This window comes from Glycine soja, chromosome 5 (assembly GCF_004193775.1).
Source record: "Glycine soja cultivar W05 chromosome 5, ASM419377v2, whole genome shotgun sequence".
In the NCBI taxonomy this organism is placed as follows: domain Eukaryota; kingdom Viridiplantae; phylum Streptophyta; class Magnoliopsida; order Fabales; family Fabaceae; genus Glycine; species Glycine soja.
The window spans coordinates 28,030,976-28,045,252 of record NC_041006.1 but is presented as its reverse complement, the minus strand read 5'-3'; positions in this window follow the sequence as shown (position 1 = coordinate 28,045,252).

Sequence of the window (14,277 nt, the reverse complement as noted above, 5' to 3'; positions counted from 1 at the left end):
CTATAAGAAGAAATTAAGAACATATTTGGGGATTGTGGCGCGTGATAAGGTGGACGTCACCTACGAGAACTGGAAGGAGGTCCTTACTGCTCAGAAGGACTTGATTTGGGAGGATATTCATGTATTTTTCTTTTCTTATTTGATGTTGTTTAATTAATAGCCAAAAAATACATTATTGTAACAAATAAACCTTATTTGATATTGTCAGGCGAAATTTGAAATCCCAGAGGCTTCTGACAGTAGGACGAAAATGAAGTTACTTCAGACTGTGGGCAAGAGATGGAGGCAGTTTAAATCAGACCTCACGAGGAAATGGGCCCTTGCAGCCGATCAGGACGGTGTGGACGACGCTGTCTATGAGAAATACGACATAAGTAAGGAAAAATGGGCCCAATTTTGCCAGATTCGTAGAGACCCTTCTTGGGAGGTATGTTCCTTGCCATTTAAGTTGTTTTTCAAAAAAAATTAACTTGTTATACTTCATTCTAGTAATTTGAAAGATTATTGTTTTATTTTTGCAGGATGTGCGTAAAAAGGCACAGGCCATCCAGAAACAGAACACTGCCCCCCACGTTTTGTCTGGCGGGGGTTATGAATATTTGGAGCAGAAGCTCCTGGCTGAGAAGACGAAGAAGAAGCTGGAGGAAGCTGCACAGTCAGGAAGCGTTGATGGCGTCATCAACCCTCCATCCCTGGTCAGACGCCACGTGAAGTGGAAGATGGCCCACACGAAGAAAATAGGGGAGATGACAACTGAGGCCGCAAAGGAAATCGCTGAGAAGATCGTAAGTCATTTTCAGCTAACCATTAGAATTATATTTCAATATTTTGTGAATGTCATGTACAACTGTGTGTTTTCTGTGCAGGATTCCTTTGAGGAGCAGGCGACACAGGGATCCTTCGTCCCCCATGGACATCAGGATGTTCTCACCGCTGCTATTGGATGTCCAAAGCACCCTGGACGTGTCCGTGCTACTGGAGCCAGTGTCACCATCAAGCAATAATTTGGATCGGCTCCATGGACGTCCCGCAGCTCTTCCTCCCTGCCTCTTGAAGAATTGCAGCAGCTGACCCAGCAAATCAGGGACCAGCTAGAGGAGTCCATCACAAAAAAGTGACGCGGCAGCTCATGGCATCGTTCAGCCATATGCAGTCCCAGATGCAATCTCAGGGACTTGCACTGCCTCCCGAGCCTCTAGTTGGTCCCTCAGGTCCTCGAGTAAACACATCGTTCTGTAGATTTGCTTTACAACTGATGACAATGCCATATGTAGTAAACACATAACTAGTGAGAGGTTTTCTTGTATCTAGACAACTTGCATAATCAGGGTCTATAAAACCTTCAATAGTTGTTGTTCCTTTTATGTCTTTAGCTCCACCATAAACAAGAACTCTACTCAAAGATCCTTTGATATACCTAAGGATCCGCTTTAGTGCCTGCCAATGTGTTTTCCCAGGATTTAACATAAACTTGCTTACCAAACTCACTACATGTGTTATATCAGACCGAGTACATACCATAGCATACATTATAGGACCTACAATGTTAGCATATGGAATTCTTTCCATACAAGTCAACTCTTTTGTTGTCTTGGGGGATTGACTTATACTCAACTCAAATCGCTGAGACATAGGTATCACAACAAGTTTTGAATTTGATATTCCAAACCTTTCAAGAAGTTTCTTTAGATATGCCTCTTGAGATAGGTGAAAAATCTTTTTCTTTCTATCCCTTTTGATTTACATTCCCAATATTCTTCTAGTTGCCCTCAAATCTTTTATTTCAAATTCTCTATTCAATTTAGCTTTGGCCTTTGTAATCTCACCCTTATTGTTACTTCCTATTAACATATCATCAACATATAACAATAGGATGACAAATGTACCTTTCAAAATGAATTTGAAATATATACAACTGTCATAATAACTCCATTGGAATTGTATATGAGCCCTAAATTCATTAAATCTTCCATTCCATTGTTTAGGAGACTATTTCAAGCCATAAAGAGACCTTTTAAGCTTGCAAACCTACTCATCCTTGCCTTTAATTTCAAATCCCTCAGGTTGTTCAATCAAAATAGTTTCATCTAGATCTCCATACAAGAATTTTTTCTTTACATCCATTTGTTCAAGCTCAAGATCAAATTCAACTACCATGACCAAGAGAATTCTAATAGATCTATGTTTAACAACAGGGGAAAATACCTCATCGAAGTCAATTCCCTCCATTTGAGTAAAACCTCAAGCAACAAGTCTAGCTTTAAATCTGTCAAGTTCAACATCATTTATGCCTTATTTCCTTTTGAAGATCCATTTGAAGCTGACCACCCATGAACCGGTGTGCCTTCTTATCATATCCCATGTATTGTTCTAATACAGAGACTTCATCTCTTTATCCATTGTAGTTTGCCATTTGTCATTCTCTTTACTAGCTAAAGTAGCTTTGAAACTTGTAGGTTCATCTTCCAGAACCTCACTTGCAACTATCAGAGAAAAGGCAATCAAGTCTGCATATCCATACCTGCTAGGCAGTTTGATCTCCCTCTTGCTTCTATCTCAAGCCAACATATAGCCATCTCCTTCTTCATTTTGTTGCTCTGTTTCATCTTCCTCACTTAGCCAATCTTTAGTTTAAACTTCATCAGGCTTGTCCTTAGTATCTATCTCAAAGTATAATCTTTTGGATTATCCTTCTCAGTCTGATTAGTGCTAGATTTTTCCATACCATAATTAGTTTTATAAGCCATGTGAGTTTCATTGAAGACAACATCATGACTTATGATACATCTCCAGTGACAAGATTCTAGGAACCACAACCCGTATCCCTTAATTTCTTCTAGATAGCCTAGAAACATGCATTTGACTGCTCCAAGTTCCAATTTATCTTTCCTAATGTGAGCATAGACAACACAACCAAAAACTTTAAGCCTATTTAAGTTTGGAAGGTGACCTTGAAACCACCCGTCATCGCTACATGATAACTCAACAACTAACAAAAGTGAAGACTTATTTTAATTTTATTTCAAACTCTTAATTAATTTGTTAATGAAAACACTGTGTGAACTTTTCGCAGCTCCAAAATCTAACAAACTTATAATGAAAAAATATGCATCTACTAAACATAACCAAATCAACACTGGTGGCTCATGGCACTTCAACCATAAAAGAAGACACATTTTTCATTACGTAAATTTTTTGGAAGTTATACATAAGACAACCTAAGCTGGTCATTTCTATATAAAAACTAAATTAAGGAAAAGGGATAGAGGGGCACAACTTCGAGTCTTATGCTCGTTCCATCTACCATGCCTCCAAGTGGAAGATCCATCCTAGAAACCATCAGCTCCCCCCACACGTTAGGTATGGGATAATCACAAGCACCCACCACAGGTGAAACATACAAGGGTAAGCTCACCAAAACAAGACATGCATATACAAACAAACTAGAACAATTTATGGAGAAAAAGATAATACTACTTTTATAAACATTGGAATTACTTTCCATAGAAAGGTCAAAAGTTCACAGGATGCAACTTATATACAATACTATTTCCTTTCGATCATCAATGCACACTCAAAACAATCTTTGCTCAACCATCTCAAGTGAAATATACAACATATAGACATTCTTCAACATGATCATAATACAACTCCTTAAGTATAAACAACAGATATCAATTACTTATACTTATGTATCATAACCACATCTAACATCATCTGTCACAATTTCTCATCACACATAATCACAACATAATGTTCACATACCATTAGCCAACTAAGCTACAACTGATCATACACCAACATCTAACTAGGCCATAATTGACACACATCAACTCTAACTTTACTCCATGGAGTTTCAACACAATATGAGCAATCCCCCATGAGCTTCATTGTAACATCCATGATTATAGACTTCTTGACGGATCATACACTATGACACTTTACATAGTTACACTTCACTCAACTTCCTTGTTGGTCAAAACCCTCCATAGGTAGCCCTTTTCGAGACCACGACAATCTACTTCAGTTGCTTTCAGGATCAGTGAATGTCCCCACAAACCAACATGAGACTTTTTAGCGTGCTTTGTCCTCACTCACAAAATTTACAAGAAACTTCCCAGAGGGTCACCTATCCTATAATTGCTCCAAGCCAAGCATGCTTAACTGTGGAGTTCATAAGTGATAGGCTACCGAAAAGTAAATGCATCTCGTTTGTATAGGTAGTATCAATTAAAATCCTTTAAGTCATCCTTCATTGTACAGTCTCATACCTACACAATTTTTGGATCTCTCTCATTTCAGTATAATTGATCGAGGGTGTTACACTCATCCCTTAACATAGTCTCATTCTTAGACCATTTAAGGAGTCTGTTGGGCTGGCCTTACGGAGGAAGTGTCATTTTATCGAATATAGACAAGTGTCATTTTATCAAATATAGACAAGTGTGAGTAGTGGCTTACTAATGCAATCCTACCCCCCAAGGGCATTGGATAGAAGACTCCAAGAATTAGGCTAGAGATGCAGGAGAAGGCCCTAGGGTTCTCATGAGCCTTAGGGTAGATTTTGGGTCCATGGGCTAAGTATAAGCATACTTATCTTTGTACATATTAGATTAGGATTTGATTATTTTTGGACCTTGTATTTATGGCTCCATAGTGTAGGGAGGATACCCTAGTAATGTAGGATTTTTCAACCCTTGTATTTTAGGGCACCTAGACTAGTTTTTGTATTAAGGGTAGTTTTGTAATTTCACATGCATTAAGTGCACTATTTGATGTGTGTGTTGGGAGAGAAATTTAATTGAATTGGGAGAAGCCCAATCCAATTAAATTTCGGACCAACCTAAGGGGGAGGTGAGCATTTTCTTGCTACACCCCATTGTCACATCATATACTCACACTTTGTGCATGTCCTTCATGCTTTACATGTCTCATGAATCTTGGACTTGATATTGGATTAGTGGGCTGAACCATAGCTGAAACTCACTAATCATAATTAGTGAAATTTTGGCTCCAAATTTGGCTCCACAAATTCAAATTCAAATTTAAGTGAAATTTGAATAGAAATTCAAATTTTCCTCTAATTTTGTGTGACACTTAGGCTATAAATAGAGGCCTTGTGTGTGCATTTTTTCAACTTTGATCATTTGAGAAATTAGACTTCAAAGTTCAGACCTCATTTGAGGCATAAAATTTGTGCCCCCCCTCTCTCCCTCTTCCTCTTCCTCCATTCATCTTCTCCTACCTTCAAACTCTAATCCATGGCCTTCTATGGTAGTGAGCTTGTTCTTGACTCATCTTCTCCTTGAAGTGGCATCTCCAATCACCTTTCCTCCTCCTCTATTCTGTTCCCATTGATTTTCAACAAGCAAAGGACTTCATTGATGAAGAAGATCCAAGGCCTACAAGCTCTACTTGGAGTTACATCATGTGGTATCAAGAGCATCTTCATCTAAGTGATGTTTCTTTTGCTTCCTCTATCTTTTGTTCGGTCAATTCACTTTGATTCCTAGTTCTTCATCGTCTTCTCTATGTATCTCCTCCATTGTCTTGTGGTTTGGTGTTGTTTAGAGTGGATTCAAAAAAATAAACCGATTAAATCTTAGATCTATAGTTGTTCTTGTATTTCTATGGTTCAAATTTTATAGATTTACTCTTGAATCATGTTTTTGTGTTGATTTTAGGTTCTATCTTATTTTCAGTCATAATCTTCTTGTGCTGAAACTTTAGATCTTTATTTTGTTGCAAAATATTGATTAGAAAAGAAAACACAAAAATCTAAGTGTAAATCACTTCATTCATGTTGTCTTAAAGTCATGTTTAGTCATAATAATTGTCACATTATGTTCTAAGTTTGTGTTGAATTTTGATTTTGTTGATTGAATTATAGATACCTTTGTTCATGTATTCTTGAAATTCTTAGCCTATAATTTGAATTTTAGTCTAATTCATGCATGTTATTTAGTTCATAACATGTTCTAAATCAATTCCTAGAAGTAGTCTTGTTGTTAAACTTTTTTTGTTTTCTAAGTCTCCTAAATGATGCCTATGAAGAAATTGAGTTGTGGTGTTGATTTGTGGCTGGATTTGTGAATCAAAATAAGTCTTAAGCTCTCTTGAATTGTGTTATCCAATACATCTGAGCATAAGCAAACAATAATTGTAACTATCCAAGCCTTAAGCAATATAAACACTACTCTTGATTTCTAGGTTGAAATTATGGTTGTTGTCAGTTGTGGCACACTGTCTTCTTAACTCTTCTATGGCTTGAATACTTCGAGTTTTGAGTTTAAATTTTAATTGGATAAAATAGACATCTGGACAAAAACAATGGAAAAAGAATGAACATAAACGAAAAAGAAATGAGCAAGAAAAGGTGATAAAGATTAACATCAAAATACACGTCCAGCACAACAACAAAAAATGTGTATGCTTTATTTGCTTGAAAATTAATCATTATTTTGAGTTGTATTATTGCAAAATTGACATAACTTGAATTTTGCTATGAGTCTTGTTTTTAATTTGTCAATCTAATCTAGTGCTATTCTAAGACTTCCTTTGTATTCCACCTTGGCTTGTGGTGCTGTCCTTTTGCTTTGTTTTTTCTTGAATCTCATTGAATTAATGTCATGTTAAATTTCCTTTTGGTTTAGCTTTCATTTCATCTTTTGGTTTCTTGCTTGTCTTCTTCTTTTTCTGTGTTTAAGTGTTGCCTACAATAAGGATTGGAAGAGGAAATTGGTGCATTGCTTGAAGGAAGATTTTTTAGTCTTGAAGGTTAACCATCCTAGGAGCACCATTGGATTTGACGCAAGCAAAGCCTCACCAAATTTTGAGTGAAACACTTGAGAAAACAAATAAGCATTGAAGACCTTAATTGCTTTCTTAAATTTGTTGTAATAGAACAATTGAGTGCTGAATTTTTTCTATTGCAATTCCTTGTATTTGGACATTCTTTAGGGGTGTATTGGGAGTCTCCAAGAGACCGCCTAAACCTCTATTTGTGTGTAATCACTTAGTGTAAACCGTGTAAACTAAGTGAAGAGACAGTTGGGACCTCCAAAGGATCATCCAAGCCTTCACATAGGAAATTGTCTAGCTTGCTTTAAATTTCCTTTGAAAATAAAGAGTGGAAAAAATAAGTCAAGATGAAAGAGAGAAAATAAGAGAGGAAGAAAGAAGAAAAATAATGAAAGAAATGAAAAGAGAAAAGCATGCCTCCTATAATAGTCATGACGTCACATACTAAACATCACTCCCAAAGAAGAGAAAATGATAGAAGGCCTTAAGAGGTTAACATTAGCCTCCCATACTTCCATGGAAAAGATAATGTTGAGGCCTACCTAGATTAGGAAATGAAGGTTGAACAACTCTTTGCTTGCCATCATATTACTAAAGAGAGAAAAGTCCCACTGGCTACCCTTAGCTTTCAAGGGTATGCCCTCTATTTGTGGACTTCCCTTATTAGGGAAACAAGGATTCATGGGGATCCTCCAGTAGAGTATTGGAATGATCTTAAGAGCGCCCTTAGGAAGAGGCACATTCCCTCCTGCTTTGAAAGAGAGCTTATGGACAAGCTCCAAAGGCTTAGACAAGGGAGTATGAGTGTTGAAGAATATAGACAACAAATGAAACTACTCCTTTTAAGAGTTGGACTTAGGGAGGAGGAAATAACAAGTATAGCTAGGTTCCTTTGTGGGCTTAATATGGAAGTGAGGGAAAAGGTTGAACTCCTTCCATATAGGGAACTAGATGAGCTAGTGCAACTTTATATAAGAGTGGAGCAACAACTTAAAAGAAAGCCTTCTTCAAAATCTTATGGCTTTCACTCTTATCTAAGGAAGGACCAAGCCCAAGGAATTTTGGGGGTTGCACCTTCAAAACCCAAGGAAGAAAAGGGTAAGACCATAGAGAAATTCACCCCTAAGACTAGTTCCCAAGCAAGGACTAGCAACATTAAATGCTTCAAATGTCTTGGGAGAGGTCACATTGCCTCTCAATGCCCCACAAAGAAAACCATGATTATAAGGGGTCAAGATATTTATAGTAGTCAAGAGGAGACTACTTCTTTCCCTTCCTCTAGTGGAAGTGAAGATGAAGTAAGGGTTGAAGAGTCTAGTAAGGAAGTCTACCGCCATGAAGAAGGTGACCTCCTAATGGTTAAAAGGCTCCTTGGAGGCCAATCTTATGATCTATCTCAATCTCAAAGAGAGAACATCTTTCATACAAGATGCAAAATTTTAGATAAAACTTGTTCTCTCATTGTGGATTGTGGATCTTGTTGCAATTTTTGTAGCACAAGATTAGTTTCAAAGTTGAACCTTTAATTGTTAAGGAGGTAATGATAGTTAACCAACAAGTAAAGGTACCTTTCTCCATTGGGACATATAAGGATGAAGTTAATTGTGATATAGTTCCCATGACAATTTGATAGGAAGATCATTTACAATAGCCTAACTAATGAGATTACCCTCACCCATCTTGGCACTAAATTTGTGTTGCATACTCAAACACCTTCACATGTAACTAAGGATCAAGTACAAATAAAACTAAAATGGGATGAGGAAAAGAATAGAAAAAGAAAAGAACAACAACCTTTAATGGTTAAGGAGGAGTGTAAGGAGGTAAGTGTCTCCTCTTTTGTAAAATCACCCATGCATCCAACATCTTCATGATTTGCATACATAAGGATTCACTAGGTAGGTTTGTTCTTATTTTTGGTTTCAGTACAAACCAAGATGTTGATATGGGACACATTAGGTTTGTCATAGTTTTTAGTTAGAGTAATCAACATGAAAATACAGGAAAAGGTATGTTTTATTGCATTACTTTCCTTAATTTTTTAAATAGTGATCAAGGGGTTCCCACGAACCTTGAGAGAATAAAGATCACTCCTAAGTGGCCCACTCCACCAAGTATAAAGGGAATTTGGGGCTTCCATGACTTAACAAACTTTTACAAAAGGTTTGTCCCATATTTTTCTATACTTGTAGCACCACTCATTGAGTTGGTGAGGAACCATGTTTCCTCATGGGAAGATGCCCAAGAAAGGGGTTTTCAGACCTTACCCTACTCTAACATACCCAACACCACTAATATATATGTTTTTATTCTTTTTACAGGTGTTGAGGGAAGAAGCCCAAAGTTTCAAGAACCTTTGGATTTGAGGTCAAATCCTTTTCAAGGGGGAAGGGATGATGCAATCCAAGCCCCCAAGAGCATTAGATAGAAGACTCCAAGAAGATTGGGCCAGAGATGCAGGAGAAGGCCCTGGGGTTCTCATGAGCCTCAGGGTAGATTTTGGGCTCATGAGCTAAGTGTGAGCCCACTTATCTTTGTACATATTAGATTAGGGTTTCATTATTTTTGGGCCTTGTATTTAGGGCTCCATAGTGTAGGGAGGGTACTCTAGTAATATAGAATTTTTCATCCCTTGTCCTTACCTATTGTCTCCAATCTTAAGTCTTGAAAAAGATAATAGAATGAGGAGAAGCTTTTTCAATCAGCAACACCACCAACCCCCCCCCCCCCCCCCCCCACACACACACACCACCCACAATGGATCATGAGCTCTAAGGGAGAGAAGAAAGCACCTTGTCTTTAAGGGGATTTAACCTCATTCGTAAGAGTGGGTAAAGGAGAAATGGGAGAATTGAGAGAGTAACTCTTAACTTTCATTTCTGTTTGATTCCCAGTAAGAGTTTTCCAGTTTTTGAAGTTTTCAAATGATTCATCTTTGGTTTTCTGATTGTAGATCCATAGTTTTTGTGAGTAATAATCCACAATTGACATGAAATACCTTGCACCAAATTGAGTGGGAGTCTTAGATGGTCTTCAGAGATCAACACGAACATGATAAATAGTTCCTTTTGTTCTTTGTTGACCAACATTGAACTTTGTTTTGCAAGCTTCGGATAAACATGATGCTCACAGAATCTCAACTTTTCCACTTTGTCTCCACATAGAAAATTTTGTTTCCCCAATTCAATCAAACATTTCTCACTCACATGGCCCAACTTCATGTTGAAGTGATAAGAATGTCACAAGAAGGGGGTTGAATTATTACTTTGCCAATTTTTCCCTAAACTTTAAATTTCCTAAACTTTTACTCAAGATTACCTTGATGTTCAAAAAGTTTAGACACAAAGGTTCAAGCACTTAGAGAGTTCAACTTTCTGGTTAGTCACAACACTCATTACTAAATGTTTGATATGATTATGAGAACCTTGTTAGACCCTAATCCTGTGAGGACCTCCCCCCCCCCCCCCCCCCCAAAAAAAAACAAAAAAGAAACAAAAAAGAAGAAAAGAGAACAAAAAGAAAGTATTAAGAAAAAAAACAAAAAAAAAAGAAAAAACAAAAAAGGAACACTAAAAAAAAGAAAAGACAAAAACAAAAAAGAAACAGTAAAAACAAAAGAAAAGAAAAACAAAAAAAAAAGAAAAAAATGAAATCAGAACAGTAAAAAATGAGAAAGAAAAGACAAAAAAAGAAAAGAAAAAAACGTAAAAAAATGTACATTATTTGACCTATTAGGCTCTTAAGGAGAGCTCATTAGGTCAAGAGGAGAGCACATTGCATAAAAGAGGAAAGTCTCTGCATTGAATGCATAGAAGGAGGACGACACAGATCCTGAGGATGAAAACAGACCAATTACGTCACGCCATTTGGTCATGCCGTAAGAGAAGAGAGAGGGGTCACCAAGTAACCCCTCATTCCCTCATTCTCTCACTTTTTCGTCTCCTCCCTTCCTCTTCCTTTCTTCTTTTTTCCCTTTCTTTCTTTTCATGATTGGTTGCTTTGTTCCCTGCTATCTTGCTGGTGGGAACCTTGGCCGCCGGTGAGTTTCCTGTAGATTGAATTGCAGTTTTCCATTTATTATTGCATTTTGTTTTGGTTTTTTTTCGCACTTTCCACATTCACCTATGTTTCCTCTTTCTTCTTGTTTTGTTTGCGCCACCGTGCCTCCTACGCGTCGCCACCACCGCCGCCCTTGTGGCGGTCTTACATCATTGGGCCTTGCACTAGTAATGTTAGGGTGGGCGCACCACCCTTCATGGTGGTTCCCCCTTTGCCGCGCCGTTTTGGGGAATTAGGCACATAGGGTTTTCCAACCTTGTTGCTTAATTACGGGTTGGGCTGAGTCGCCCTGATGTCGTTTCGCTTTGATCTTGTTTCTTTTATTCTTTGTTTTGCTCATGCTTGTATATAACCTTTGCTACGTTGTTACTTCTTGGTGTGTATCCTTGTATTTGTTACCTTTGTAGTTAGAAATAAGTTGTGTCATTGAATCCTAGGGTAGACGACATGTGCTATACTTGTTGTATCTGCTTGGGAATTTTCTGGTTGTTTTGCAGGTGGGGTTGGGTAATTCTTAGGTTGCTCCATTCACACACGACACCTACACTTTTTGCACACACTTTGAGATATTGGGTTCCTAAAACACTTTAATAATTTTCTAGATAGTGGAATTTTAGACCCTTTCAATTAGATTCCTGAATTAGGAACACGGAGCAGACTCACCCTGTCTTGTTCCATGATCGCATCATGCATCTCTTCTTGGCATCATGATGGACATATCATTTTTGCATTCATCATATATCATATTCATACACTACATTTGCATAACCCATTGCATTTCCATACATATTCATTTAGCATGTTTTTTGTTAAGAAAAATACATACATTTTGTTGTCATCATTCATAATTTATGTTCACTCATGCATGATCCTATCATATAGTCGCTCATGCTTTGCATTTTCCTCTACATCGCCAAAATAAAGTCACAATGAAGCGTGAAATTTTACACCGCATTCTTAGTTACATGTGTTGGGTACCACGGTGATAACTATAAACAAACCATGTTGCGGTTATACAGTCCTTTTTTCTTGAAAATGATCGAAAACCACGTGAACATGGTATCTAATGCATTGTTTGCAAGAAAGGGTGGTCTTTCGGGCGTCTCATGTCGATCTCATTAATACATCTGTCGTGTATAGCATACGTATGTCTTGCTCATTCATCATATCTCCTCAATGATAGGTTCTCGAAGTATTGATGATAAAAATTTCTATTCCTTGGAACATGGGATCAAACCAAGCATATCAAGTCAAAGTCAAAGTATAGAAGTATTCAGCTTGCGAAAGTTGGGGCAGAAGATGGATCAGGTTTACATAGCCTCTTTGTCTATTGCCAACACATGATTGAGCTAATGACTTACATAATTAGGAATCGATGATGTGCTCGTGTTTTATTTCCAGTTACACTTTGAATTTGACGGGATGTAATGAACAATGTTGTTTTAATGAAAATTAGAGTTGATTCGACCATATTGGGTGTTTTGTGTAAAGTTCGCAATACTTCAGCAACTTATCATTTACATGCATTCATGCTTATTTGTTTTGCCGCATTGTTATGCATTGCCCATTACATTCTTTCCTTGAAAGAAAAAAAAGTAATCATTGTGCTAACAAAGAAAGACTGCGCTTTACGACACCTATACCAGATGCATGCTGTCGCAACCTACCCTTCGGCGGGAGGGTGACGCGAGACTCGCGGGATGCGTGTTCCATGAAAGGAATACGCGCGGAGTCGCCACCAACGTTTATTTGAGGAAAACGTCGGAAAAACCGGAAAAGACGCGATCTACGAACTTTTAAGTAAAAGGTTCGGGAGTTGTATTTACGCACGGGGAAGGTATTAGCACCCCACACGTCCGTCACAAGGGACGGCAGCCTTTAATCGAATGTGCAAACATGACTTTGATTTTTAGTTCCCTTTTATGTACTTATATCCTTTATACCCTTTTTATATTTTTTCCTTTTTTGTGGTCGACAAGGGTGTTTCCCTTTGCTCCTACGTATTCCTCAATTTGCGATGAGGAAATCAGACCTACGTAGTTCTTTCCTATCAAGTGATTCTCTTTTTACTTAAGAGGTGATCATTTTAAGGCGTTGGACCTTAAAAATGACCCATTTTACTTAGTAAGAAATTGAAATGACAAACTTCAAAAACCTATTTTTGTGGACGAGCTTGACTAGACGAATTGATTTTAGCCTTAGTTTCACCTTGGTTATTAGTCAATTCGATTAAGAACGAGAAATCCCAAAGAGAAAACGTCCGATTGATTTTCCGCTTTATTTTACTAAAAGATGTTTTTTTATTATTATATTATTTTTTACCTCTTTTTGATTTCCAACGTGGTTACGGCACGACCGAACGGTCAGAATTCATTTTAACCGAAGTTAACGGATAATACAATTCAAACGTTCGGTGGAAATTTATTTTATTTTTAAGTTAAGCGAGAAATGACTTAAGTAAAATGGCTTAAGCACGTCAAAAGGGGGTATAAAAAGTAAATGAAACGAGAATAGAAATACACAAAACACAATGTGGACCACCACAGGCACATAGAATGAATCGAAAAGCTTGGTTCAAGGTACTTACCCGTTGAAGATCGAAGAACGATGAAGAACGTCGAAGAACGGTCGAAACCTTTGCGAAATTCCTCACGGAAAACGTTACGGAAACGTTTCGGAAGCGCCTCGGCTTAGATTTTCTTCACGGAAACAATTTTTCCAAGAAAATTCGAAAGAGAGAGAAGTGCCTAAGGGGCTGAACCCTTTTCTTCTTCACTTCCTCCCCTATTTATAGCAAAATAGGGGAGGTGCTTGCCGCCCAGCTCGCCCAGGCGAGCTCAGCTCGCCCAGGCGAGCCAGGTTGCTTCCTCCAGAAGCAACAGCCTTCTGGAGGAATATACTGGAGGGCCCAAGTGGGCCTGGTTGCTATTTGCACCCCCATTTTTACTAAGTACACCCCCTTTGCTTTTTTTGGTGATTCTTTTTTCGTAAAGTTACGGAAACTTACGAATTTCGTAACGATACTTGTTTTCTTTCCATAATGTTACGGAACCTTGTGGATTACATAATCATCCCCTTTTTGACTTACGGAATGTTACGGAACCTCACTTAATTATGCAACGATGCTTCCATTTGATTTCCGGTGTGTCACGGAAACTTACGGATTGTGCATCAATATTTTTTTGGTTTTCCGGCATGTCCTGGAATTTCACAAATTGCCTAATGATGGGTGCCAAGCACCTCACAAGGACCAAAGAAAAGTCGTATGTCATCAAGCAAAGGTCCCCGAACGAAATTAGGGTATGACAGTTGCCCCTCTTTACTTGTCTTTTATTGGAGATAAAAGGAAAGTAAAGATAAGACACTAATTTCGTTCCTCTCGATTTGACGAGAGTCGCAGGTGACCATAAAATCTCC